The following is a 24,030-nucleotide window of genomic DNA, read 5'->3' on the forward strand; positions in this document are numbered from 1 at the left end:
CCTGTTCCGAAAATGTGTTGTGGAAAAAAGTAAAAACTTCACAAGAGTTCTCAATCACATGAAAATATTTCGTTATTAGCTGGTTTACATTTGATTTGCCTCACATGATTTCCGGATTCCATGAAAATATTTCCCCTCTATCTGGTTCCGACTTGCTTTGCAATACATGAAAGGAACTTATGGTAATCGGATCCTTGTGTAAGTTTTGAGGTGATCCAGAAATGTGATGCATAAGCAACAATCCTCGTTGCATCTGGGCCAGTGGCGCAATGGACAACGCGTCTGACTACGAATCAGAAGATTGTAGGTTCGACTCCTACCTGGCTCGTACATGTTGCCGTGATCGTATAGTGGTTAGTACTCTGCGTTGTGGCCGCAGCAACCCCGGTCCGAATCCGGGTCACGGCAGTAACCCTTTGCTTACTTATTTTTAATGATATTTACCCAAGGTTTAAGAATATTCATGGATTTTCAGGAAATACACAACACATTTTATCTACGGCTTGTTCTCTTTGTTCTAGATGGCAAAAATCTGGAAATATGTGATTTAGCCTGTTCCGAAAATGTGTTGTGGAAAAAAGTAAAAACTTCACAAGAGTTCTCAATCACATGAAAATATTTCGTTATTAGCTGGTTTACATTTGATTTGCCTCACATGATTTCCGGATTCCATGAAAATATTTCCCCTCTATCTGGTTCCGACTTGCTTTGCAATACATGAAAGGAACTTATGGCAATCGGATCCTTGTGTAAGTTTTGAGGTGATCCAGAAATGTGATGCATAAGCAACAATGCTCGTTGCATCTGGGCCAGTGGCGCAATGGACAACGCGTCTGACTACGAATCAGAAGATTGTAGGTTCGACTCCTACCTGGCTCGTACATGTTGCCGTGATCGTATAGTGGTTAGTACTCTGCGTTGTGGCCGCAGCAACCCCGGTCCGAATCCGGGTCACGGCAGTAACCCTTTGCTTACTTATTTTTAATGATATTTACCCAAGGTTTAAGAATATTCATGGATTTTCAGGAAATACACAACACATTTTATCTACGGCTTGTTCTCTTTGTTCTAGATGGCAAAAATCTGGAAATATGTGATTTAGCCTGTTCCGAAAATGTGTTGTGGAAAAAAGTAAAAACTTCACAAGAGTTCTCAATCACATGAAAATATTTCGTTATTAGCTGGTTTCCATTTGATTTGTCTCACATGATTTCCGGATTCCATGAAAATATTTCCCCTCTATCTGGTTCCGACTTGCTTTGCAATACATGAAAGGAACTTATGGCAATCGGATCCTTGTGTAAGTTTTGAGGTGATCCAGAAATGTGATGCATAAGCAACAATCCTCGTTGCATCTGGGCCAGTGGCGCAATGGACAACGCATCTGACTACGAATCAGAAGATTGTAGGTTCGACTCCTACCTGGCTCGTACATGTTGCCGTGATCGTATAGTGGTTAGTACTCTGCGTTGTGGCCGCAGCAACCCCGGTCCGAATCCTGGTCACGGCAGTAACCCTTTGCTTACTTATTTTTAATGATATTTACCCAAGGTTTAAGAATATTCATGGATTTTCAGGAAATACACAACACATTTTATCTACGGCTTGTTCTCTTTGTTCTAGATGGCAAAAATCTGGAAATATGTGATTTAGCCTGTTCCGAAAATGTGTTGTGGAAAAAAGTAAAAACTTCACAAGAGTTCTCAATCACATGAAAATATTTCGTTATTAGCTGGTTTACATTTGATTTGCCTCACATGATTTCCGGATTCCATGAAAATATTTCCCCTCTATCTGGTTCCGACTTGCTTTGCAATACATGAAAGGAACTTATGGCAATCGGATCCTTGTGTAAGTTTTGAGGTGATCCAGAAATGTGATGCATAAGCAACAATCCTCGTTGCATCTGGGCCAGTGGCGCAATGGACAACGCGTCTGACTACGAATCAGAAGATTGTAGGTACGACTCCTACCTGGCTCGTACATGTTGCCGTGATCGTATAGTTGTTAGTACTCTGCGTTGTGGCCGCAGCAACCCCGGTCCGAATCCGGGTCACGGCAGTAACCCTTTGCTTACTTATTTTTAATGATATTTACCCAAGGTTTAAGAATATTCATGGATTTTCAGGAAATACACAACACATTTTATCTACGGCTTGTTCTCTTTGTTCTAGATGGCAAAAATCCGGAAATATGTGATTTAGCCTGTTCCGAAAATGTGTTGTGGAAAAAAGTAAAAACTTCACAAGAGTTCTCAATCACATGAAAATATTTCGTTATTAGCTGGTTTCCATTTGATTTGCCTCACATGAATTCCGGATTCCATGAAAATATTTCCCCTCTATCTGGTTCCGACTTGCTTTGCAATACATGAAAGGAACTTATGGCAATCGGATCCTTGTGTAAGTTTTGAGGTGATCCAGAAATGTGATGCATAAGCAACAATCCTCGTTGCATCTGGGCCAGTGGCGCAATGGACAACGCGTCTGACTACGAATCAGAAGATTGTAGGTTCGACTCCTACCTGGCTCGTACATGTTGCCGTGATCGTATAGTGGTTAGTACTCTGCGTTGTGGCCGCAGCAACCCCGGTCCGAATCCGGGTCACGGCAGTAACCCTTTGCTTACTTATTTTTAATGATATTTACCCAAGGTTTAAGAATATTCATGGATTTTCAGGAAATACACAACACATTTTATCTACGGCTTGTTCTCTTTGTTCTAGATGGCAAAAATCTGGAAATATGTGATTTAGCCTGTTCCGAAAATGTGTTGTGGAAAAAAGTAAAAACTTCACAAGAGTTCTCAATCACATGAAAATATTTCGTTATTAGCTGGTTTCCATTTGATTTGTCTCACATGATTTCCGGATTCCATGAAAATATTTCCCCTCTATCTGGTTCCGACTTGCTTTGCAATACATGAAAGGAACTTATGGCAATCGGATCCTTGTGTAAGTTTTGAGGTGATCCAGAAATGTGATGCATAAGCAACAATCCTCGTTGCATCTGGGCCAGTGGCGCAATGGACAACGCGTCTGACTACGAATCAGAAGATTGTAGGTTCGACTCCTACCTGGCTCGTACATGTTGCCGTGATCGTATAGTGGTTAGTACTCTGCGTTGTGGCCGCAGCAACCCCGGTCCGAATCCTGGTCACGGCAGTAACCCTTTGCTTACTTATTTTTAATGATATTTACCCAAGGTTTAAGAATATTCATGGATTTTCAGGAAATACACAACACATTTTATCTACGGCTTGTTCTCTTTGTTCTAGATGGCAAAAATCTGGAAATATGTGATTTAGCCTGTTCCGAAAATGTGTTGTGGAAAAAAGTAAAAACTTCACAAGAGTTCTCAATCACATGAAAATATTTCGTTATTAGCTGGTTTACATTTGATTTGCCTCACATGATTTCCGGATTCCATGAAAATATTTCCCCTCTATCTGGTTCCGACTTGCTTTGCAATACATGAAAGGAACTTATGGCAATCGGATCCTTGTGTAAGTTTTGAGGTGATCCAGAAATGTGATGCATAAGCAACAATCCTCGTTGCATCTGGGCCAGTGGCGCAATGGACAACGCGTCTGACTACGAATCAGAAGATTGTAGGTACGACTCCTACCTGGCTCGTACATGTTGCCGTGATCGTATAGTTGTTAGTACTCTGCGTTGTGGCCGCAGCAACCCCGGTCCGAATCCGGGTCACGGCAGTAACCCTTTGCTTACTTATTTTTAATGATATTTACCCAAGGTTTAAGAATATTCATGGATTTTCAGGAAATACACAACACATTTTATCTACGGCTTGTTCTCTTTGTTCTAGATGGCAAAAATCCGGAAATATGTGATTTAGCCTGTTCCGAAAATGTGTTGTGGAAAAAAGTAAAAACTTCTCAAGAGTTCTCAATCACATGAAAATATTTCGTTATTAGCTGGTTTCCATTTGATTTGCCTCACATGAATTCCGGATTCCATGAAAATATTTCCCCTCTATCTGGTTCCGACTTGCTTTGCAATACATGAAAGGAACTTATGGCAATCGGATCCTTGTGTAAGTTTTGAGGTGATCCAGAAATGTGATGCATAAGCAACAATACTCGTTGCTTCTGGGCCAGTAGCGCAATGGACAACGCGTCTGACTACGAATCAGAAGATTGTAGGTTCGACTCCTACCTGGCTCGTACATGTTGCCGTGATCGTATAGTGGTTAGTACTCTGCGTTGTGGCCGCAGCAACCCCGGTCCGAATCCGGGTCACGGCAGTAACCCTTTGCTTACTTATTTTTAATGATATTTACCCAAGGTTTAAGAATATTCATGGATTTTCAGGAAATACACAACACATTTTATCTACGGCTTATTCTCTTTGTTCTAGATGGCAAAAATCTGGAAATATGTGATTTAGCCTGTTCCGAAAATGTGTTGTGGAAAAAAGTAAAAACTTCACAAGAGTTCTCAATCACATGAAAATATTTCGTTATTAGCTGGTTTCCATTTGATTTGCCTCACATGATTTCCGGATTCCATGAAAATATTTCCCCTCTATCTGGTTCCGACTTGCTTTGCAATACATGAAAGGAACTTATGGCAATCGGATCCTTGTGTAAGTTTTGAGGTGATCCAGAAATGTGATGCATAAGCATACATGAAAGGAACTTATGGCAATCGGATCCTTGTGTAAGTTTTGAGGTGATCCAGAAATGTGATGCATAAGCAACAATCCTCGTTGCATCTGGGCCAGTGGCGCAATGGACAACGCGTCTGACTACGAATCAGAAGATTGTAGGTTCGACTCCTACCTGGCTCGTACATGTTGCCGTGATCGTATAGTGGTTAGTACTCTGCGTTGTGGCCGCAGAAACCCCGGTCCGAATCCGGGTCACGGCAGTAACCCTTTGCTTACTTATTTTTAATGATATTTACCCAAGGTTTAAGAATATTCATGGATTTTCAGGAAATACACAACACATTTTATCTACGGCTTGTTCTCTTTGTTCTAGATGGCAAAAATCTGGAAATATGTGATTTAGCCTGTTCCGAAAATGTGTTGTGGAAAAAAGTAAAAACTTCACAAGAGTTCTCAATCACATGAAAATATTTCGTTATTAGCTGGTTTCCATTTGATTTGCCTCACATGATTTCCGGATTCCATGAAAATATTTCCCCTCTATCTGGTTCCGACTTGCTTTGCAATACATGAAAGGAACTTATGGCAATCGGATCCTTGTGTAAGTTTTGAGGTGATCCAGAAATGTGATGCATAAGCAACAATCCTCGTTGCATCTGGGCCAGTGGCGCAATGGACAACGCGTCTGACTACGAATCAGAAGATTGTAGGTACGACTCCTACCTGGCTCGTACATGTTGCCGTGATCGTATAGTTGTTAGTACTCTGCGTTGTGGCCGCAGCAACCCCGGTCCGAATCCGGGTCACGGCAGTAACCCTTTGCTTACTTATTTTTAATGATATTTACCCAAGGTTTAAGAATATTCATGGATTTTCAGGAAATACACAACACATTTTATCTACGGCTTGTTCTCTTTGTTCTAGATGGCAAAAATCCGGAAATATGTGATTTAGCCTGTTCCGAAAATGTGTTGTGGAAAAAAGTAAAAACTTCACAAGAGTTCTCAATCACATGAAAATATTTCGTTATTAGCTGGTTTCCATTTGATTTGCCTCACATGAATTCCGGATTCCATGAAAATATTTCCCCTCTATCTGGTTCCGACTTGCTTTGCAATACATGAAAGGAACTTATGGCAATCGGATCCTTGTGTAAGTTTTGAGGTGATCCAGAAATGTGATGCATAAGCAACAATCCTCGTTGCATCTGGGCCAGTGGCGCAATGGACAACGCGTCTGACTACGAATCAGAAGATTGTAGGTTCGACTCCTACCTGGCTCGTACATGTTGCCGTGATCGTATAGTGGTTAGTACTCTGCGTTGTGGCCGCAGCAACCCCGGTCCGAATCCGGGTCACGGCAGTAACCCTTTGCTTACTTATTTTTAATGATATTTACCCAAGGTTTAAGAATATTCATGGATTTTCAGGAAATACACAACACATTTTATCTACGGCTTATTCTCTTTGTTCTAGATGGCAAAAATCTGGAAATATGTGATTTAGCCTGTTCCGAAAATGTGTTGTGGAAAAAAGTAAAAACTTCACAAGAGTTCTCAATCACATGAAAATATTTCGTTATTAGCTGGTTTCCATTTGATTTGCCTCACATGATTTCCGGATTCCATGAAAATATTTCCCCTCTATCTGGTTCCGACTTGCTTTGCAATACATGAAAGGAACTTATGGCAATCGGATCCTTGTGTAAGTTTTGAGGTGATCCAGAAATGTGATGCATAAGCAACAATCCTCGTTGCATCTGGGCCAGTGGCGCAATGGACAACGCGTCTGACTACGAATCAGAAGATTGTAGGTTCGACTCCTACCTGGCTTGTACATGTTGCCGTGATCGTATAGTGGTTAGTACTCTGCGTTGTGGCCGCAGCAACCCCGGTCCGAATCCGGGTCACGGCAGTAACCCTTTGCTTACTTATTTTTAATGATATTTACCCAAGGTTTAAGAATATTCATGGATTTTCAGGAAATACACAACACATTTTATCTACGGCTTGTTCTCTTTGTTCTAGATGGCAAAAATCTGGAAATATGTGATTTAGCCTGTTCCGAAAATGTGTTGTGGAAAAAAGTAAAAACTTCACAAGAGTTCTCAATCACATGAAAATATTTCGTTATTAGCTGGTTTCCATTTGATTTGCCTCACATGATTTCCGGATTCCATGAAAATATTTCCCCTCTATCTGGTTCCGACTTGCTTTGCAATACATGAAAGGAACTTATGGCAATCGGATCCTTGTGTAAGTTTTGAGGTGATCCAGAAATGTGATGCATAAGCAACAACCCTCGTTGCATCTGGGCCAGTGGCGCAATGGACAACGCGTCTGACTACGAATCAGAAGATTGTAGGTTCGACTCCTACCTGGCTCGTACATGTTGCCGTGATCGTATAGTGGTTAGTACTCTGCGTTGTGGCCGCAGCAACCCCGGTCCGAATCCGGGTCACGGCAGTAACCCTTTGCTTACTTATTTTTAATGATATTTACCCAAGGTTTAAGAATATTCATGGATTTTCAGGAAATACACAACACATTTTATCTACGGCTTATTCTCTTTGTTCTAGATGGCAAAAATCTGGAAATATGTGATTTAGCCTGTTCCGAAAATGTGTTGTGGAAAAAAGTAAAAACTTCACAAGAGTTCTCAATCACATGAAAATATTTCGTTATTAGCTGGTTTCCATTTGATTTGCCTCACATGATTTCCGGATTCCATGAAAATATTTCCCCTCTATCTGGTTCCGACTTGCTTTGCAATACATGAAAGGAACTTATGGCAATCGGATCCTTGTGTAAGTTTTGAGGTGATCCAGAAATATGATGCATAAGCAACAATACTCGTTGCTTCTGGGCCAGTAGCGCAATGGACAACGCGTCTGACTACGAATCAGAAGATTGTAGGTTCGACTCCTACCTGGCTCGTACATGTTGCCGTGATCGTATAGTGGTTAGTACTCTGCGTTGTGGCCGCAGCAACCCCGGTCCGAATCCGGGTCACGGCAGTAACCCTTTGCTTACTTATTTTTAATGATATTTACCCAAGGTTTAAGAATATTCATGGATTTTCAGGAAATACACAACACATTTTATCTACGGCTTGTTCTCTTTGTTCTAGATGGCAAAAATCTGGAAATATGTGATTTAGCCTGTTCCGAAAATGTGTTGTGGAAAAAAGTAAAAACTTCACAAGAGTTCTCAATCACATGAAAATATTTCGTTATTAGCTGGTTTACATTTGATTTGCCTCACATGATTTCCGGATTCCATGAAAATATTTCCCCTCTATCTGGTTCCGACTTGCTTTGCAATACATGAAAGGAACTTATGGCAATCGGATCCTTGTGTAAGTTTTGAGGTGATCCAGAAATGTGATGCATAAGCATACATGAAAGGAACTTATGGCAATCGGATCCTTGTGTAAGTTTTGAGGTGATCCAGAAATGTGATGCATAAGCAACAATCCTCGTTGCATCTGGGCCAGTGGCGCAATGGACAACGCGTCTGACTACGAATCAGAAGATTGTAGGTTCGACTCCTACCTGGCTCGTACATGTTGCCGTGATCGTATAGTGGTTAGTACTCTGCGTTGTGGCCGCAGCAACCCCGGTCCGAATCCGGGTCACGGCAGTAACCCTTTGCTTACTTATTTTTAATGATATTTACCCAAGGTTTAAGAATATTCATGGATTTTCAGGAAATACACAACACATTTTATCTACGGCTTATTCTCTTTGTTCTAGATGGCAAAAATCTGGAAATATGTGATTTAGCCTGTTCCGAAAATGTGTTGTGGAAAAAAGTAAAAACTTCACAAGAGTTCTCAATCACATGAAAATATTTCGTTATTAGCTGGTTTCCATTTGATTTGTCTCACATGATTTCCGGATTCCATGAAAATATTTCCCCTCTATCTGGTTCCGACTTGCTTTGCAATACATGAAAGGAACTTATGGCAATCGGATCCTTGTGTAAGTTTTGAGGTGATCCAGAAATGTGATGCATAAGCAACAATCCTCGTTGCATCTGGGCCAGTGGCGCAATGGACAACGCGTCTGTCTACGAATCAGAAGATTGTAGGTTCGACTCCTACCTGGCTCGTACATGTTGCCGTGATCGTATAGTGGTTAGTACTCTGCGTTGTGGCTGCAGCAACCCCGGTCCGAATCCGGGTCACGGCAGTAACCCTTTGCTTACTTATTTTTAATGATATTTACCCAAGGTTTAAGAATATTCATGGATTTTCAGGAAATACACAACACATTTTATCTACGGCTTGTTCTCTTTGTTCTAGATGGCAAAAATCTGGAAATATGTGATTTAGCCTGTTCCGAAAATGTGTTGTGGAAAAAAGTAAAAACTTCACAAGAGTTCTCAATCACATGAAAATATTTCGTTATTAGCTGGTTTCCATTTGATTTGTCTCACATGATTTCCGGATTCCATGAAAATATTTCCCCTCTATCTGGTTCCGACTTGCTTTGCAATACATGAAAGGAACTTATGGCAATCGGATCCTTGTGTAAGTTTTGAGGTGATCCAGAAATGTGATGCATAAGCATACATGAAAGGAACTTATGGCAATCGGATCCTTGTGTAAGTTTTGAGGTGATCCAGAAATGTGATGCATAAGCAACAATCCTCGTTGCATCTGGGCCAGTGGCGCAATGGACAACGCGTCTGACTACGAATCAGAAGATTGTAGGTTCGACTCCTACCTGGCTCGTACATGTTGCCGTGATCGTATAGTGGTTAGTACTCTGCGTTGTGGCCGCAGCAACCCCGGTCCGAATCCTGGTCACGGCAGTAACCCTTTGCTTACTTATTTTTAATGATATTTACCCAAGGTTTAAGAATATTCATGGATTTTCAGGAAATACACAACACATTTTATCTACGGCTTATTCTCTTTGTTCTAGATGGCAAAAATCTGGAAATATGTGATTTAGCCTGTTCCGAAAATGTGTTGTGGAAAAAAGTAAAAACTTCACAAGAGTTCTCAATCACATGAAAATATTTCGTTATTAGCTGGTTTCCATTTGATTTGTCTCACATGATTTCCGGATTCCATGAAAATATTTCCCCTCTATCTGGTTCCGACTTGCTTTGCAATACATGAAAGGAACTTATGGCAATCGGATCCTTGTGTAAGTTTTGAGGTGATCCAGAAATGTGATGCATAAGCAACAATCCTCGTTGCATCTGGGCCAGTGGCGCAATGGACAACGCGTCTGACTACGAATCAGAAGATTGTAGGTTCGACTCCTACCTGGCTCGTACATGTTGCCGTGATCGTATAGTGGTTAGTACTCTGCGTTGTGGCCGCAGCAACCCCGGTCCGAATCCTGGTCACGGCAGTAACCCTTTGCTTACTTATTTTTAATGATATTTACCCAAGGTTTAAGAATATTCATGGATTTTCAGGAAATACACAACACATTTTATCTACGGCTTATTCTCTTTGTTCTAGATGGCAAAAATCTGGAAATATGTGATTTAGCCTGTTCCGAAAATGTGTTGTGGAAAAAAGTAAAAACTTCACAAGAGTTCTCAATCACATGAAAATATTTCGTTATTAGCTGGTTTCCATTTGATTTGTCTCACATGATTTCCGGATTCCATGAAAATATTTCCCCTCTATCTGGTTCCGACTTGCTTTGCAATACATGAAAGGAACTTATGGCAATCGGATCCTTGTGTAAGTTTTGAGGTGATCCAGAAATGTGATGCATAAGCAACAATCCTCGTTGCATCTGGGCCAGTGGCGCAATGGACAACGCGTCTGACTACGAATCAGAAGATTGTAGGTTCGACTCCTACCTGGCTCGTACATGTTGCCGTGATCGTATAGTGGTTAGTACTCTGCGTTGTGGCTGCAGCAACCCCGGTCCGAATCCGGGTCACGGCAGTAACCCTTTGCTTACTTATTTTTAATGATATTTACCCAAGGTTTAAGAATATTCATGGATTTTCAGGAAATACACAACACATTTTATCTACGGCTTGTTCTCTTTGTTCTAGATGGCAAAAATCTGGAAATATGTGATTTAGCCTGTTCCGAAAATGTGTTGTGGAAAAAAGTAAAAACTTCACAAGAGTTCTCAATCACATGAAAATATTTCGTTATTAGCTGGTTTCCATTTGATTTGTCTCACATGATTTCCGGATTCCATGAAAATATTTCCCCTCTATCTGGTTCCGACTTGCTTTGCAATACATGAAAGGAACTTATGGCAATCGGATCCTTGTGTAAGTTTTGAGGTGATCCAGAAATGTGATGCATAAGCATACATGAAAGGAACTTATGGCAATCGGATCCTTGTGTAAGTTTTGAGGTGATCCAGAAATGTGATGCATAAGCAACAATCCTCGTTGCATCTGGGCCAGTGGCGCAATGGACAACGCGTCTGACTACGAATCAGAAGATTGTAGGTTCGACTCCTACCTGGCTCGTACATGTTGCCGTGATCGTATAGTGGTTAGTACTCTGCGTTGTGGCCGCAGCAACCCCGGTCCGAATCCTGGTCACGGCAGTAACCCTTTGCTTACTTATTTTTAATGATATTTACCCAAGGTTTAAGAATATTCATGGATTTTCAGGAAATACACAACACATTTTATCTACGGCTTATTCTCTTTGTTCTAGATGGCAAAAATCTGGAAATATGTGATTTAGCCTGTTCCGAAAATGTGTTGTGGAAAAAAGTAAAAACTTCACAAGAGTTCTCAATCACATGAAAATATTTCGTTATTAGCTGGTTTCCATTTGATTTGTCTCACATGATTTCCGGATTCCATGAAAATATTTCCCCTCTATCTGGTTCCGACTTGCTTTGCAATACATGAAAGGAACTTATGGCAATCGGATCCTTGTGTAAGTTTTGAGGTGATCCAGAAATGTGATGCATAAGCAACAATCCTCGTTGCATCTGGGCCAGTGGCGCAATGGACAACGCGTCTGACTACGAATCAGAAGATTGTAGGTTCGACTCCTACCTGGCTCGTACATGTTGCCGTGATCGTATAGTGGTTAGTACTCTGCGTTGTGGCTGCAGCAACCCCGGTCCGAATCCGGGTCACGGCAGTAACCCTTTGCTTACTTATTTTTAATGATATTTACCCAAGGTTTAAGAATATTCATGGATTTTCAGGAAATACACAACACATTTTATCTACGGCTTGTTCTCTTTGTTCTAGATGGCAAAAATCTGGAAATATGTGATTTAGCCTGTTCCGAAAATGTGTTGTGGAAAAAAGTAAAAACTTCACAAGAGTTCTCAATCACATGAAAATATTTCGTTATTAGCTGGTTTCCATTTGATTTGTCTCACATGATTTCCGGATTCCATGAAAATATTTCCCCTCTATCTGGTTCCGACTTGCTTTGCAATACATGAAAGGAACTTATGGCAATCGGATCCTTGTGTAAGTTTTGAGGTGATCCAGAAATGTGATGCATAAGCAACAATCCTCATTGCATCTGGGCCAGTGGCGCAATGGACAACGCATCTGACTACGAATCAGAAGATTGTAGGTTCGACTCCTACCTGGCTCGTACATGTTGCTGTGATCGTATAGTGGTTAGTACTCTGCGTTGTGGCCGCAGCAACCCCGGTCCGAATCCGGGTCACGGCAGTAACCCTTTGCTTACTTATTTTTAATGATATTTACCCAAGGTTTAAGAATATTCATGGATTTTCAGGAAATACACAACACATTTTATCTACGGCTTGTTCTCTTTGTTCTAGATGGCAAAAATCTGGAAATATGTGATTTAGCCTGTTCCGAAAATGTGTTGTGGAAAAAAGTAAAAACTTCACAAGAGTTCTCAATCACATGAAAATATTTCGTTATTAGCTGGTTTCCATTTGATTTGTCTCACATGATTTCCGGATTCCATGAAAATATTTCCCCTCTATCTGGTTCCGACTTGCTTTGCAATACATGAAAGGAACTTATGGCAATCGGATCCTTGTGTAAGTTTTGAGGTGATCCAGAAATGTGATGCATAAGCAACAATCCTCGTTGCATCTGGGCCAGTGGCGCAATGGACAACGCGTCTGACTACGAATCAGAAGATTGTAGGTTCGACTCCTAACTGCCTCGTACATGTTGCCGTGATCGTATAGTGGTTAGTACTCTGCGTTGTGGCTGCAGCAACCCCGATCCGAATCCGGGTCACGGCAGTAACCCTTTGCTTACTTATATTTAATGATATTTACCCAAGGTTTAAGAATATTCATGGATTTTCAGGAAATACACAACACATTTTATCTACGGCTTGTTCTCTTTGTTCTAGATGGCAAAAATCTGGAAATATGTGATTTAGCCTGTTCCGAAAATGTGTTGTGGAAAAAAGTAAAAACTCCACAAGAGTTCTCAATCACATGAAAATATTTCGTTATTAGCTGGTTTCCATTTGATTTGCCTCACATGATTTCCGGATTCCATGAAAATATTTCCCCTCTATCTGGTTCCGACTTGCTTTGCAATACATGAAAGGAACTTATGGCAATCGGATCCTTGTGTAAGTTTTGAGGTGATCCAGAAATGTGATGCATAAGCAACAATCCTCGTTGCATCTGGGCCAGTGGCGCAATGGACAACGCGTCTGACTACGAATCAGAAGATTGTAGGTTCGACTCCTACCTGGCTCGTACATGTTGCCGTGATCGTATAGTGGTTAGTACTCTGCGTTGTGGCCACAGCAACCCCGGTCCGAATCCGGGTCACGGCAGTAACCCTTTGCTTACTTATTTTTAATGATATTTACCCAAGGTTTAAGAATATTCATGGATTTTCAGGAAATACACAACACATTTTATCTACGGCTTGTTCTCTTTGTTCTAGATGGCAAAAATCTGGAAATATGTGATTTAGCCTGTTCCGAAAATGTGTTGTGGAAAAAAGTAAAAACTTCACAAGAGTTCTCAATCACATGAAAATATTTCGTTATTAGCTGGTTTACATTTGATTTGCCTCACATGATTTCCGGATTCCATGAAAATATTTCCCCTCTATCTGGTTCCGACTTGCTTTGCAATACATGAAAGGAACTTATGGCAATCGGATCCTTGTGTAAGTTTTGAGGTGATCCAGAAATGTGATGCATAAGCAACAATCCTCGTTGCATCTGGGCCAGTGGCGCAATGGACAACGCGTCTGACTACGAATCAGAAGATTGTAGGTTCGACTCCTACCTGGCTCGTACATGTTGCCGTGATCGTATAGTGGTTAGTACTCTGCGTTGTGGCCGCAGCAACCCCGGTCCGAATCCGGGTCACGGCAGTAACCCTTTGCTTACTTATTTTTAATGATATTTACCCAAGGTTTAAGAATATTCATGGATTTTCAGGAAATACACAACACATTTTATCTACGGCTTGTTCTCTTTGTTCTAGATGGCAAAAATCTGGAAATATGTGATTTAGCCTGTTCCGAAAATGTGTTGTGGAAAAAAGTAAAAACTTCACAAGAGTTCTCAATCACATGAAAATATTTCGTTATTAGCTGGTTTCCATTTGATTTGTCTCACATGATTTCCGGATTCCATGAAAATATTTCCCCTCTATCTGGTTCCGACTTGCTTTGCAATACATGAAAGGAACTTATGGCAATCGGATCCTTGTGTAAGTTTTGAGGTGATCCAGAAATGTGATGCATAAGCAACAATCCTCGTTGCATCTGGGCCAGTGGCGCAATGGACAACGCGTCTGACTACGAATCAGAAGATTGTAGGTTCGACTCCTACCTGGCTCGTACATGTTGCCGTGATCGTATAGTGGTTAGTACTCTGCGTTGTGGCTGCAGCAACCCCGGTCCGAATCCGGGTCACGGCAGTAACCCTTTGCTTACTTATTTTTAATGATATTTACCCAAGGTTTAAGAATATTCATGGATTTTCAGGAAATACACAACACATTTTATCTACGGCTTGTTCTCTTTGTTCTAGATGGCAAAAATCTGGAAATATGTGATTTAGCCTGTTCCGAAAATGTGTTGTGGAAAAAAGTAAAAACTTCACAAGAGTTCTCAATCACATGAAAATATTTCGTTATTAGCTGGTTTCCATTTGATTTGTCTCACATGATTTCCGGATTCCATGAAAATATTTCCCCTCTATCTGGTTCCGACTTGCTTTGCAATACATGAAAGGAACTTATGGCAATCGGATCCTTGTGTAAGTTTTGAGGTGATCCAGAAATGTGATGCATAAGCATACATGAAAGGAACTTATGGCAATCGGATCCTTGTGTAAGTTTTGAGGTGATCCAGAAATGTGATGCATAAGCAACAATCCTCGTTGCATCTGGGCCAGTGGCGCAATGGACAACGCGTCTGACTACGAATCAGAAGATTGTAGGTTCGACTCCTACCTGGCTCGTACATGTTGCCGTGATCGTATAGTGGTTAGTACTCTGCGTTGTGGCCGCAGCAACCCCGGTCCGAATCCTGGTCACGGCAGTAACCCTTTGCTTACTTATTTTTAATGATATTTACCCAAGGTTTAAGAATATTCATGGATTTTCAGGAAATACACAACACATTTTATCTACGGCTTATTCTCTTTGTTCTAGATGGCAAAAATCTGGAAATATGTGATTTAGCCTGTTCCGAAAATGTGTTGTGGAAAAAAGTAAAAACTTCACAAGAGTTCTCAATCACATGAAAATATTTCGTTATTAGCTGGTTTCCATTTGATTTGTCTCACATGATTTCCGGATTCCATGAAAATATTTCCCCTCTATCTGGTTCCGACTTGCTTTGCAATACATGAAAGGAACTTATGGCAATCGGATCCTTGTGTAAGTTTTGAGGTGATCCAGAAATGTGATGCATAAGCAACAATCCTCGTTGCATCTGGGCCAGTGGCGCAATGGACAACGCGTCTGACTACGAATCAGAAGATTGTAGGTTCGACTCCTACCTGGCTCGTACATGTTGCCGTGATCGTATAGTGGTTAGTACTCTGCGTTGTGGCTGCAGCAACCCCGGTCTGAATCCGGGTCACGGCAGTAACCCTTTGCTTACTTATTTTTAATGATATTTACCCAAGGTTTAAGAATATTCATGGATTTTCAGGAAATACACAACACATTTTATCTACGGCTTGTTCTCTTTGTTCTAGATGGCAAAAATCTGGAAATATGTGATTTAGCCTGTTCCGAAAATGTGTTGTGGAAAAAAGTAAAAACTTCACAAGAGTTCTCAATCACATGAAAATATTTCGTTATTAGCTGGTTTCCATTTGATTTGTCTCACATGATTTCCGGATTCCATGAAAATATTTCCCCTCTATCTGGTTCCGACTTGCTTTGCAATACATGAAAGGAACTTATGGCAATCGGATCCTTGTGTAAGTTTTGAGGTGATCCAGAAATGTGATGCATAAGCAACAATCCTCATTGCATCTGGGCCAGTGGCGCAATGGACAACGCATCTGACTACGAATCAGAAGATTGTAGGTTCGACTCCTACCTGGCTCGTACATGTTGCTGTGATCGTATAGTGGTTAGTACTCTGCGTTGTGGCCGCAGCAACCCCGGTCCGAATCCGGGTCACGGCAGTAACCCTTTGCTTACTTATTTTTAATGATATTTACCCAAGGTTTAAGAATATTCATGGATTTTCAGGAAATACACAACACATTTTATCTACGGCTTGTTCTCTTTGTTCTAGATGGCAAAAATCTGGAAATATGTGATTTAGCCTGTTCCGAAAATGTGTTGTGGAAAAAAGTAAAAACTTCACAAGAGTTCTCAATCACATGAAAATATTTCGTTATTAGCTGGTTTCCATTTGAATTGTCTCACATGATTTCCGGATTCCATGAAAATATTTCCCCTCTATCTGGTTCCGACTTGCTTTGCAATACATGAAAGGAACTTATGGCAATCGGATCCTTGTGTAAGTTTTGAGGTGATCCAGAAATGTGATGCATAAGCAACAATCCTCGTTGCATCTGGGCCAGTGGCGCAATGGACAACGCGTCTGACTACGAATCAGAAGATTGTAGGTTCGACTCCTAACTGCCTCGTACATGTTGCCGTGATCGTATAGTGGTTAGTACTCTGCGTTGTGGCTGCAGCAACCCCGATCCGAATCCGGGTCACGGCAGTAACCCTTTGCTTACTTATATTTAATGATATTTACCCAAGGTTTAAGAATATTCATGGATTTTCAGGAAATACACAACACATTTTATCTACGGCTTGTTCTCTTTGTTCTAGATGGCAAAAATCTGGAAATATGTGATTTAGCCTGTTCCGAAAATGTGTTGTGGAAAAAAGTAAAAACTCCACAAGAGTTCTCAATCATGAAAATATTTCGTTATTAGCTGGTTTCCATTTGATTTGCCTCACATGATTTCCGGATTCCATGAAAATATTTCCCCTCTATCTGGTTCCGACTTGCTTTGCAATACATGAAAGGAACTTATGGCAATCGGATCCTTGTGTAAGTTTTGAGGTGATCCAGAAATGTGATGCATAAGCAACAATCCTCATTGCATCTGGGCCAGTGGCGCAATGGACAACGCATCTGACTACGAATCAGAAGATTGTAGGTTCGACTCCTACCTGGCTCGTACATGTTGCCGTGATCGTATAGTGGTTAGTACTCTGCGTTGTGGCTGCAGCAACCCCGGTCCGAATCCGGGTCACGGCAGTAACCCTTTGCTTACTTATTTTTAATGATATTTACCCAAGGTTTAAGAATATTCATGGATTTTCAGGAAATACACAACACATTTTATCTACGGCTTGTTCTCTTTGTTCTAGATGGCAAAAATCTGGAAATATGTGATTTAGCCTGTTCCGAAAATGTGTTGTGGAAAAAAGTAAAAACTTCACAAGAGTTCTCAATCACATGAAAATATTTCGTTATTAGCTGGTTTCCATTTGATTTGTCTCACATGATTTCCGGATTCCATGAAAATATTTCCCCTCTATCTGGTTCCGACTTGCTTTGCAATACATGAAAGGAACTTATGGCAATCGGATCCTTGTGTAAGTTTTGAGGTGATCCAGAAATGTGATGCATAAGCATACATGAAAGGAACTTATGGCAATCGGATCCTTGTGTAAGTTTTTAGGTGATCCAGAAATGTGATGCATAAGCAACAATCCTCGTTGCATCTGGGCCAGTGGCGCAATGGACAACGCGTCTGACTACGAATCAGAAGATTGTAGGTTCGACTCCTACCTGGCTCGTACATGTTGCCGTGATCGTATAGTGGTTAGTACTCTGCGTTGTGGCCGCAGCAACCCCGGTCCGAATCCTGGTCACGGCAGTAACCCTTTGCTTACTTATTTTTAATGATATTTACCCAAGGTTTAAGAATATTCATGGATTTTCAGGAAATACACAACACATTTTATCTACGGCTTATTCTCTTTGTTCTAGATGGCAAAAATCTGGAAATATGTGATTTAGCCTGTTCCGAAAATGTGTTGTGGAAAAAAGTAAAAACTTCACAAGAGTTCTCAATCACATGAAAATATTTCGTTATTAGCTGGTTTCCATTTGATTTGTCTCACATGATTTCCGGATTCCATGAAAATATTTCCCCTCTATCTGGTTCCGACTTGCTTTGCAATACATGAAAGGAACTTATGGCAATCGGATCCTTGTGTAAGTTTTGAGGTGATCCAGAAATGTGATGCATAAGCAACAATCCTCGTTGCATCTGGGCCAGTGGCGCAATGGACAACGCGTCTGACTACGAATCAGAAGATTGTAGGTTCGACTCCTACCTGGCTCGTACATGTTGCCGTGATCGTATAGTGGTTAGTACTCTGCGTTGTGGCTGCAGCAACCCCGGTCCGAATCCGGGTCACGGCAGTAACCCTTTGCTTACTTATTTTTAATGATATTTACCCAAGGTTTAAGAATATTCATGGATTTTCAGGAAATACACAACACATTTTATCTACGGCTTGTTCTCTTTGTTCTAGATGGCAAAAATCTGGAAATATGTGATTTAGCCTGTTCCGAAAATGTGTTGTGGAAAAAAGTAAAAACTTCACAAGAGTTCTCAATCACATGAAAATATTTCGTTATTAGCTGGTTTCCATTTGATTTGTCTCACATGATTTCCGGATTCCATGAAAATATTTCCCCTCTATCTGGTTCCGACTTGCTTTGCAATACATGAAAGGAACTTATGGCAATCGGATCCTTGTGTAAGTTTTGAGGTGATCCAGAAATGTGATGCATAAGCAACAATCCTCATTGCATCTGGGCCAGTGGCGCAATGGACAACGCATCTGACTACGAATCAGAAGATTGTAGGTTCGACTCCTACCTGGCTCGTACATGTTGCTGTGATCGTATAGTGGTTAGTACTCTGCGTTGTGGCCGCAGCAACCCCGGTCCGAATCCGGGTCACGGCAGTAACCCTTTGCTTACTTATTTTTAATGATATTTACCCAAGGTTTAAGAATATTCATGGATTTTCAGGAAATACACAACACATTTTATCTACGGCTTGTTCTCTTTGTTCTAGATGGCAAAAATCTGGAAATATGTGATTTAGCCTGTTCCGAAAATGTGTTGTGGAAAAAAGTAAAAACTTCACAAGAGTTCTCAATCACATGAAAATATTTCGTTATTAGCTGGTTTCCATTTGATTTGTCTCACATGATTTCCGGATTCCATGAAAATATTTCCCCTCTATCTGGTTCCGACTTGCTTTGCAATACATGAAAGGAACTTATGGCAATCGGATCCTTGTGTAAGTTTTGAGGTGATCCAGAAATGTGATGCATAAGCAACAATCCTCGTTGCATCTGGGCCAGTGGCGCAATGGACAACGCGTCTGACTACGAATCAGAAGATTGTAGGTTCGACTCCTAACTGCCTCGTACATGTTGCCGTGATCGTATAGTGGTTAGTACTCTGCGTTGTGGCCGCAGCAACCCCGGTCCGAATCCTGGTCACGGCAGTAACCCTTTGCTTACTTATTTTTAATGATATTTACCCAAGGTTTAAGAATATTCATGGATTTTCAGGAAATACACAACACATTTTATCTACGGCTTATTCTCTTTGTTCTAGATGGCAAAAATCTGGAAATATGTGATTTAGCCTGTTCCGAAAATGTGTTGTGGAAAAAAGTAAAAACTTCACAAGAGTTCTCAATCACATGAAAATATTTCGTTATTAGCTGGTTTCCATTTGATTTGTCTCACATGATTTCCGGATTCCATGAAAATATTTCCCCTCTATCTGGTTCCGACTTGCTTTGCAATACATGAAAGGAACTTATGGCAATCGGATCCTTGTGTAAGTTTTGAGGTGATCCAGAAATGTGATGCATAAGCAACAATCCTCGTTGCATCTGGGCCAGTGGCGCAATGGACAACGCGTCTGACTACGAATCAGAAGATTGTAGGTTCGACTCCTACCTGGCTCGTACATGTTGCCGTGATCGTATAGTGGTTAGTACTCTGCGTTGTGGCTGCAGCAACCCCGGTCCGAATCCGGGTCACGGCAGTAACCCTTTGCTTACTTATTTTTAATGATATTTACCCAAGGTTTAAGAATATTCATGGATTTTCAGGAAATACACAACACATTTTATCTACGGCTTGTTCTCTTTGTTCTAGATGGCAAAAATCTGGAAATATGTGATTTAGCCTGTTCCGAAAATGTGTTGTGGAAAAAAGTAAAAACTTCACAAGAGTTCTCAATCACATGAAAATATTTCGTTATTAGCTGGTTTCCATTTGATTTGTCTCACATGATTTCCGGATTCCATGAAAATATTTCCCCTCTATCTGGTTCCGACTTGCTTTGCAATACATGAAAGGAACTTATGGCAATCGGATCCTTGTGTAAGTTTTGAGGTGATCCAGAAATGTGATGCATAAGCAACAATCCTCATTGCATCTGGGCCAGTGGCGCAATGGACAACGCGTCTGACTACGAATCAGAAGATTGTAGGTTCGACTCCTACCTGGCTCGTACATGTTGCTGTGATCGTATAGTGGTTAGTACTCTGCGTTGTGGCCGCAGCAACCCCGGTCCGAATCCGGGTCACGGCAGTAACCCTTTGCTTACTTATTTTTAATGATATTTACCCAAGGTTTAAGAATATTCATGGATTTTCAGGAAATACACAACACATTTTATCTACGGCTTGTTCTCTTTGTTCTAGATGGCAAAAATCTGGAAATATGTGATTTAGCCTGTTCCGAAAATGTGTTGTGGAAAAAAGTAAAAACTTCACAAGAGTTCTCAATCACATGAAAATATTTCGTTATTAGCTGGTTTCCATTTGATTTGTCTCACATGATTTCCGGATTCCATGAAAATATTTCCCCTCTATCTGGTTCCGACTTGCTTTGCAATACATGAAAGGAACTTATGGCAATCGGATCCTTGTGTAAGTTTTGAGGTGATCCAGAAATGTGATGCATAAGCAACAATCCTCGTTGCATCTGGGCCAGTGGCGCAATGGACAACGCGTCTGACTACGAATCAGAAGATTGTAGGTTCGACTCCTAACTGCCTCGTACATGTTGCTGTGATCGTATAGTGGTTAGTACTCTGCGTTGTGGCTGCAGCAACCCCGATCCGAATCCGGGTCACGGCAGTAACCCTTTGCTTACTTATATTTAATGATATTTACCCAAGGTTTAAGAATATTCATGGATTTTCAGGAAATACACAACACATTTTATCTACGGCTTGTTCTCTTTGTTCTAGATGGCAAAAATCTGGAAATATGTGATTTAGCCTGTTCCGAAAATGTGTTGTGGAAAAAAGTAAAAACTCCACAAGAGTTCTCAATCACATGAAAATATTTCGTTATTAGCTGGTTTCCATTTGATTTGCCTCACATGATTTCCGGATTCCATGAAAATATTTCCCCTCTATCTGGTTCCGACTTGCTTTGCAATACATGAAAGGAACTTATGGCAATCGGATCCTTGTGTAAGTTTTGAGGTGATCCAGAAATGTGATGCATAAGCAACAATCCTCGTTGCATCTGGGCCAGTGGCGCAATGGACAACGCGTCTGACTACGAATCAGAAGATTGTAGGTTCGACTCCTACCTGGCTCGTACATGTTGCCGTGATCGTATAGTGGTTAGTACTCTGCGTTGTGGCCACAGCAACCCCGGTCCGAATCCGGGTCACGGCAGTAACCCTTTGCTTACTTATTTTTAATGATATTTACCCAAGGTTTAAGAATATTCATGGATTTTCAGGAAATACACAACACATTTTATCTACGGCTTGTTCTCTTTGTTCTAGATGGCAAAAATCTGGAAATATGTGATTTAGCCTGTTCCGAAAATGTGTTGTGGAAAAAAGTAAAAACTTCACAAGAGTTCTCAATCACATGAAAATATTTCGTTATTAGCTGGTTTACATTTGATTTGCCTCACATGATTTCCGGATTCCATGAAAATATTTCCCCTCTATCTGGTTCCGACTTGCTTTGCAATACATGAAAGGAACTTATGGCAATCGGATCCTTGTGTAAGTTTTGAGGTGATCCAGAAATGTGATGCATAAGCAACAATCCTCGTTGCATCTGGGCCAGTGGCGCAATGGACAACGCGTCTGACTACGAATCAGAAGATTGTAGGTTCGACTCCTACCTGGCTCGTACATGTTGCCGTGATCGTATAGTGGTTAGTACTCTGCGTTGTGGCCGCAGCAACCCCGGTCCGAATCCGGGTCACGGCAGTAACCCTTTGCTTCCTTATTTTTAATGATATTTACCCAAGGTTTAAGAATATTCATGGATTTTCAGGAAATACACAACACATTTTATCTACGGCTTGTTCTCTTTGTTCTAGATGGCAAAAATCTGGAAATATGTGATTTAGCCTGTTCCGAAAATGTGTTGTGGAAAAAAGTAAAAACTTCACAAGAGTTCTCAATCACATGAAAATATTTCGTTATTAGCTGGTTTCCATTTGATTTGTCTCACATGATTTCCGGATTCCATGAAAATATTTCCCCTCTATCTGGTTCCGACTTGCTTTGCAATACATGAAAGGAACTTATGGCAATCGGATCCTCGTGTAAGTTTTGAGGTGATCCAGAAATGTGATGCATAAGCAACAATCCTCGTTGCATCTGGGCCAGTGGCGCAATGGACAACGCGTCTGACTACGAATCAGAAGATTGTAGGTTCGACTCCTACCTGGCTCGTACATGTTGCCGTGATCGTATAGTGGTTAGTACTCTGCGTTGTGGCCGCAGCAACCCCGGTCCGAATCCGGGTCACGGCAGTAACCCTTTGCTTACTTATTTTTAATGATATTTACCCAAGGTTTAAGAATATTCATGGATTTTCAGGAAATACACAACACATTTTATCTACGGCTTGTTCTCTTTGTTCTAGATGGCAAAAATCCGGAAATATGTGATTTAGCCTGTTCCGAAAATGTGTTGTGGAAAAAAGTAAAAACTTCACAAGAGTTCTCAATCACATGAAAATATTTCGTTATTAGCTGGTTTCCATTTGATTTGCCTCACATGAATTCCGGATTCCATGAAAATATTTCCCCTCTATCTGGTTCCGACTTGCTTTGCAATACATGAAAGGAACTTATGGCAATCGGATCCTTGTGTAAGTTTTGAGGTGATCCAGAAATGTGATGCATAAGCAACAATACTCGTTGCTTCTGGGCCAGTAGCGCAATGGACAACGCGTCTGACTACGAATCAGAAGATTGTAGGTTCGACTCCTACCTGGCTCGTACATGTTGCCGTGATCGTATAGTGGTTAGTACTCTGCGTTGTGGCCGCAGCAACCCCGGTCCGAATCCGGGGCACGGCAGTAACCCTTTGCTTACTTATTTTTAATGATATTTACCCAAGGTTTAAGAATATTCATGGATTTTCAGGAAATACACAACACATTTTATCTACGGCTTGTTCTCTTTGTTCTAGATGGCAAAAATCTGGAAATATGTGATTTAGCCTGTTCCGAAAATGTGTTGTGGAAAAAAGTAAAAACTTCACAAGAGTTCTCAATCACATGAAAATATTTCGTTATTAGCTGGTTTCCATTTGATTTGTCTCACATGATTTCCGGATTCCATGAAAATATTTCCCCTCTATCTGGTTCCGACTTGCTTTGCAATACATGAAAGGAACTTATGGCAATCGGATCCTTGTGTAAGTTTTGAGGTGATCCAGAAATGTGATGCATAAGCAACAATACTCGTTGCTTCTGGGCCAGTAGCGCAATGGACAACGCGTCTGACTACGAATCAGAAGATTGTAGGTTCGACTCCTACCTGGCTCGTACATGTTGCCGTGATCGTATAGTGGTTAGTACTCTGCGTTGTGGCCGCAGCAACCCCGGTCCGAATCCGGGGCACGGCAGTAACCCTTTGCTTACTTATTTTTAATGATATTTACCC

The 24,030-nt window shown here is 41.0% G+C and overlaps 30 non-coding genes across 30 annotated transcripts; all 30 read left to right on the forward strand.

The window, feature by feature from the left end:
- Positions 1-255: 255 nt before the first annotated feature.
- Positions 256-328, forward strand: TRNAR-ACG (transfer RNA arginine (anticodon ACG)). Its single transcript has one exon. It is a non-coding gene; the product is annotated as a tRNA-Arg (tRNA).
- A 478-nt stretch (positions 329-806) lies between these two features.
- TRNAR-ACG (transfer RNA arginine (anticodon ACG)) lies at positions 807-879 on the forward strand. Its single transcript has one exon. It is a non-coding gene; the product is annotated as a tRNA-Arg (tRNA).
- Positions 880-2,459: 1,580 nt separating this feature from the next.
- TRNAR-ACG (transfer RNA arginine (anticodon ACG)) lies at positions 2,460-2,532 on the forward strand. Its single transcript has one exon. It is a non-coding gene; the product is annotated as a tRNA-Arg (tRNA).
- Positions 2,533-3,010: 478 nt separating this feature from the next.
- On the forward strand, positions 3,011-3,083 carry TRNAR-ACG (transfer RNA arginine (anticodon ACG)). The gene has a single exon. It is a non-coding gene; the product is annotated as a tRNA-Arg (tRNA).
- Positions 3,084-4,112: 1,029 nt separating this feature from the next.
- On the forward strand, positions 4,113-4,185 carry TRNAR-ACG (transfer RNA arginine (anticodon ACG)). Its single transcript has one exon. It is a non-coding gene; the product is annotated as a tRNA-Arg (tRNA).
- Positions 4,186-4,737: 552 nt separating this feature from the next.
- Positions 4,738-4,810, forward strand: TRNAR-ACG (transfer RNA arginine (anticodon ACG)). Its single transcript has one exon. It is a non-coding gene; the product is annotated as a tRNA-Arg (tRNA).
- An 8-nt stretch (positions 4,811-4,818) lies between these two features.
- On the forward strand, positions 4,819-4,890 carry TRNAH-GUG (transfer RNA histidin (anticodon GUG)). The gene has a single exon. It is a non-coding gene; the product is annotated as a tRNA-His (tRNA).
- A 949-nt stretch (positions 4,891-5,839) lies between these two features.
- Positions 5,840-5,912, forward strand: TRNAR-ACG (transfer RNA arginine (anticodon ACG)). The gene has a single exon. It is a non-coding gene; the product is annotated as a tRNA-Arg (tRNA).
- Positions 5,913-6,941: 1,029 nt separating this feature from the next.
- TRNAR-ACG (transfer RNA arginine (anticodon ACG)) lies at positions 6,942-7,014 on the forward strand. The gene has a single exon. It is a non-coding gene; the product is annotated as a tRNA-Arg (tRNA).
- A 478-nt stretch (positions 7,015-7,492) lies between these two features.
- On the forward strand, positions 7,493-7,565 carry TRNAR-ACG (transfer RNA arginine (anticodon ACG)). Its single transcript has one exon. It is a non-coding gene; the product is annotated as a tRNA-Arg (tRNA).
- A 552-nt stretch (positions 7,566-8,117) lies between these two features.
- TRNAR-ACG (transfer RNA arginine (anticodon ACG)) lies at positions 8,118-8,190 on the forward strand. Its single transcript has one exon. It is a non-coding gene; the product is annotated as a tRNA-Arg (tRNA).
- Positions 8,191-9,293: 1,103 nt separating this feature from the next.
- TRNAR-ACG (transfer RNA arginine (anticodon ACG)) lies at positions 9,294-9,366 on the forward strand. The gene has a single exon. It is a non-coding gene; the product is annotated as a tRNA-Arg (tRNA).
- A 478-nt stretch (positions 9,367-9,844) lies between these two features.
- On the forward strand, positions 9,845-9,917 carry TRNAR-ACG (transfer RNA arginine (anticodon ACG)). The gene has a single exon. It is a non-coding gene; the product is annotated as a tRNA-Arg (tRNA).
- A 478-nt stretch (positions 9,918-10,395) lies between these two features.
- Positions 10,396-10,468, forward strand: TRNAR-ACG (transfer RNA arginine (anticodon ACG)). Its single transcript has one exon. It is a non-coding gene; the product is annotated as a tRNA-Arg (tRNA).
- A 552-nt stretch (positions 10,469-11,020) lies between these two features.
- TRNAR-ACG (transfer RNA arginine (anticodon ACG)) lies at positions 11,021-11,093 on the forward strand. Its single transcript has one exon. It is a non-coding gene; the product is annotated as a tRNA-Arg (tRNA).
- Positions 11,094-11,571: 478 nt separating this feature from the next.
- On the forward strand, positions 11,572-11,644 carry TRNAR-ACG (transfer RNA arginine (anticodon ACG)). The gene has a single exon. It is a non-coding gene; the product is annotated as a tRNA-Arg (tRNA).
- Positions 11,645-13,224: 1,580 nt separating this feature from the next.
- On the forward strand, positions 13,225-13,297 carry TRNAR-ACG (transfer RNA arginine (anticodon ACG)). The gene has a single exon. It is a non-coding gene; the product is annotated as a tRNA-Arg (tRNA).
- A 478-nt stretch (positions 13,298-13,775) lies between these two features.
- On the forward strand, positions 13,776-13,848 carry TRNAR-ACG (transfer RNA arginine (anticodon ACG)). Its single transcript has one exon. It is a non-coding gene; the product is annotated as a tRNA-Arg (tRNA).
- Positions 13,849-14,326: 478 nt separating this feature from the next.
- Positions 14,327-14,399, forward strand: TRNAR-ACG (transfer RNA arginine (anticodon ACG)). The gene has a single exon. It is a non-coding gene; the product is annotated as a tRNA-Arg (tRNA).
- Positions 14,400-14,951: 552 nt separating this feature from the next.
- Positions 14,952-15,024, forward strand: TRNAR-ACG (transfer RNA arginine (anticodon ACG)). Its single transcript has one exon. It is a non-coding gene; the product is annotated as a tRNA-Arg (tRNA).
- Positions 15,025-15,502: 478 nt separating this feature from the next.
- Positions 15,503-15,575, forward strand: TRNAR-ACG (transfer RNA arginine (anticodon ACG)). Its single transcript has one exon. It is a non-coding gene; the product is annotated as a tRNA-Arg (tRNA).
- A 2,203-nt stretch (positions 15,576-17,778) lies between these two features.
- On the forward strand, positions 17,779-17,851 carry TRNAR-ACG (transfer RNA arginine (anticodon ACG)). The gene has a single exon. It is a non-coding gene; the product is annotated as a tRNA-Arg (tRNA).
- A 478-nt stretch (positions 17,852-18,329) lies between these two features.
- Positions 18,330-18,402, forward strand: TRNAR-ACG (transfer RNA arginine (anticodon ACG)). Its single transcript has one exon. It is a non-coding gene; the product is annotated as a tRNA-Arg (tRNA).
- Positions 18,403-19,982: 1,580 nt separating this feature from the next.
- On the forward strand, positions 19,983-20,055 carry TRNAR-ACG (transfer RNA arginine (anticodon ACG)). The gene has a single exon. It is a non-coding gene; the product is annotated as a tRNA-Arg (tRNA).
- Positions 20,056-20,533: 478 nt separating this feature from the next.
- On the forward strand, positions 20,534-20,606 carry TRNAR-ACG (transfer RNA arginine (anticodon ACG)). The gene has a single exon. It is a non-coding gene; the product is annotated as a tRNA-Arg (tRNA).
- A 1,029-nt stretch (positions 20,607-21,635) lies between these two features.
- Positions 21,636-21,708, forward strand: TRNAR-ACG (transfer RNA arginine (anticodon ACG)). Its single transcript has one exon. It is a non-coding gene; the product is annotated as a tRNA-Arg (tRNA).
- A 478-nt stretch (positions 21,709-22,186) lies between these two features.
- On the forward strand, positions 22,187-22,259 carry TRNAR-ACG (transfer RNA arginine (anticodon ACG)). Its single transcript has one exon. It is a non-coding gene; the product is annotated as a tRNA-Arg (tRNA).
- Positions 22,260-22,737: 478 nt separating this feature from the next.
- TRNAR-ACG (transfer RNA arginine (anticodon ACG)) lies at positions 22,738-22,810 on the forward strand. The gene has a single exon. It is a non-coding gene; the product is annotated as a tRNA-Arg (tRNA).
- A 478-nt stretch (positions 22,811-23,288) lies between these two features.
- TRNAR-ACG (transfer RNA arginine (anticodon ACG)) lies at positions 23,289-23,361 on the forward strand. The gene has a single exon. It is a non-coding gene; the product is annotated as a tRNA-Arg (tRNA).
- A 478-nt stretch (positions 23,362-23,839) lies between these two features.
- Positions 23,840-23,912, forward strand: TRNAR-ACG (transfer RNA arginine (anticodon ACG)). The gene has a single exon. It is a non-coding gene; the product is annotated as a tRNA-Arg (tRNA).
- The last annotated feature ends 118 nt before the right edge of the window (positions 23,913-24,030 follow it).

The sequence above is a fragment of the Rhinoderma darwinii genome, chromosome 3 (genome assembly GCF_050947455.1).
Source record: "Rhinoderma darwinii isolate aRhiDar2 chromosome 3, aRhiDar2.hap1, whole genome shotgun sequence".
Taxonomy (NCBI): Eukaryota; Metazoa; Chordata; class Amphibia; order Anura; family Rhinodermatidae; genus Rhinoderma; species Rhinoderma darwinii.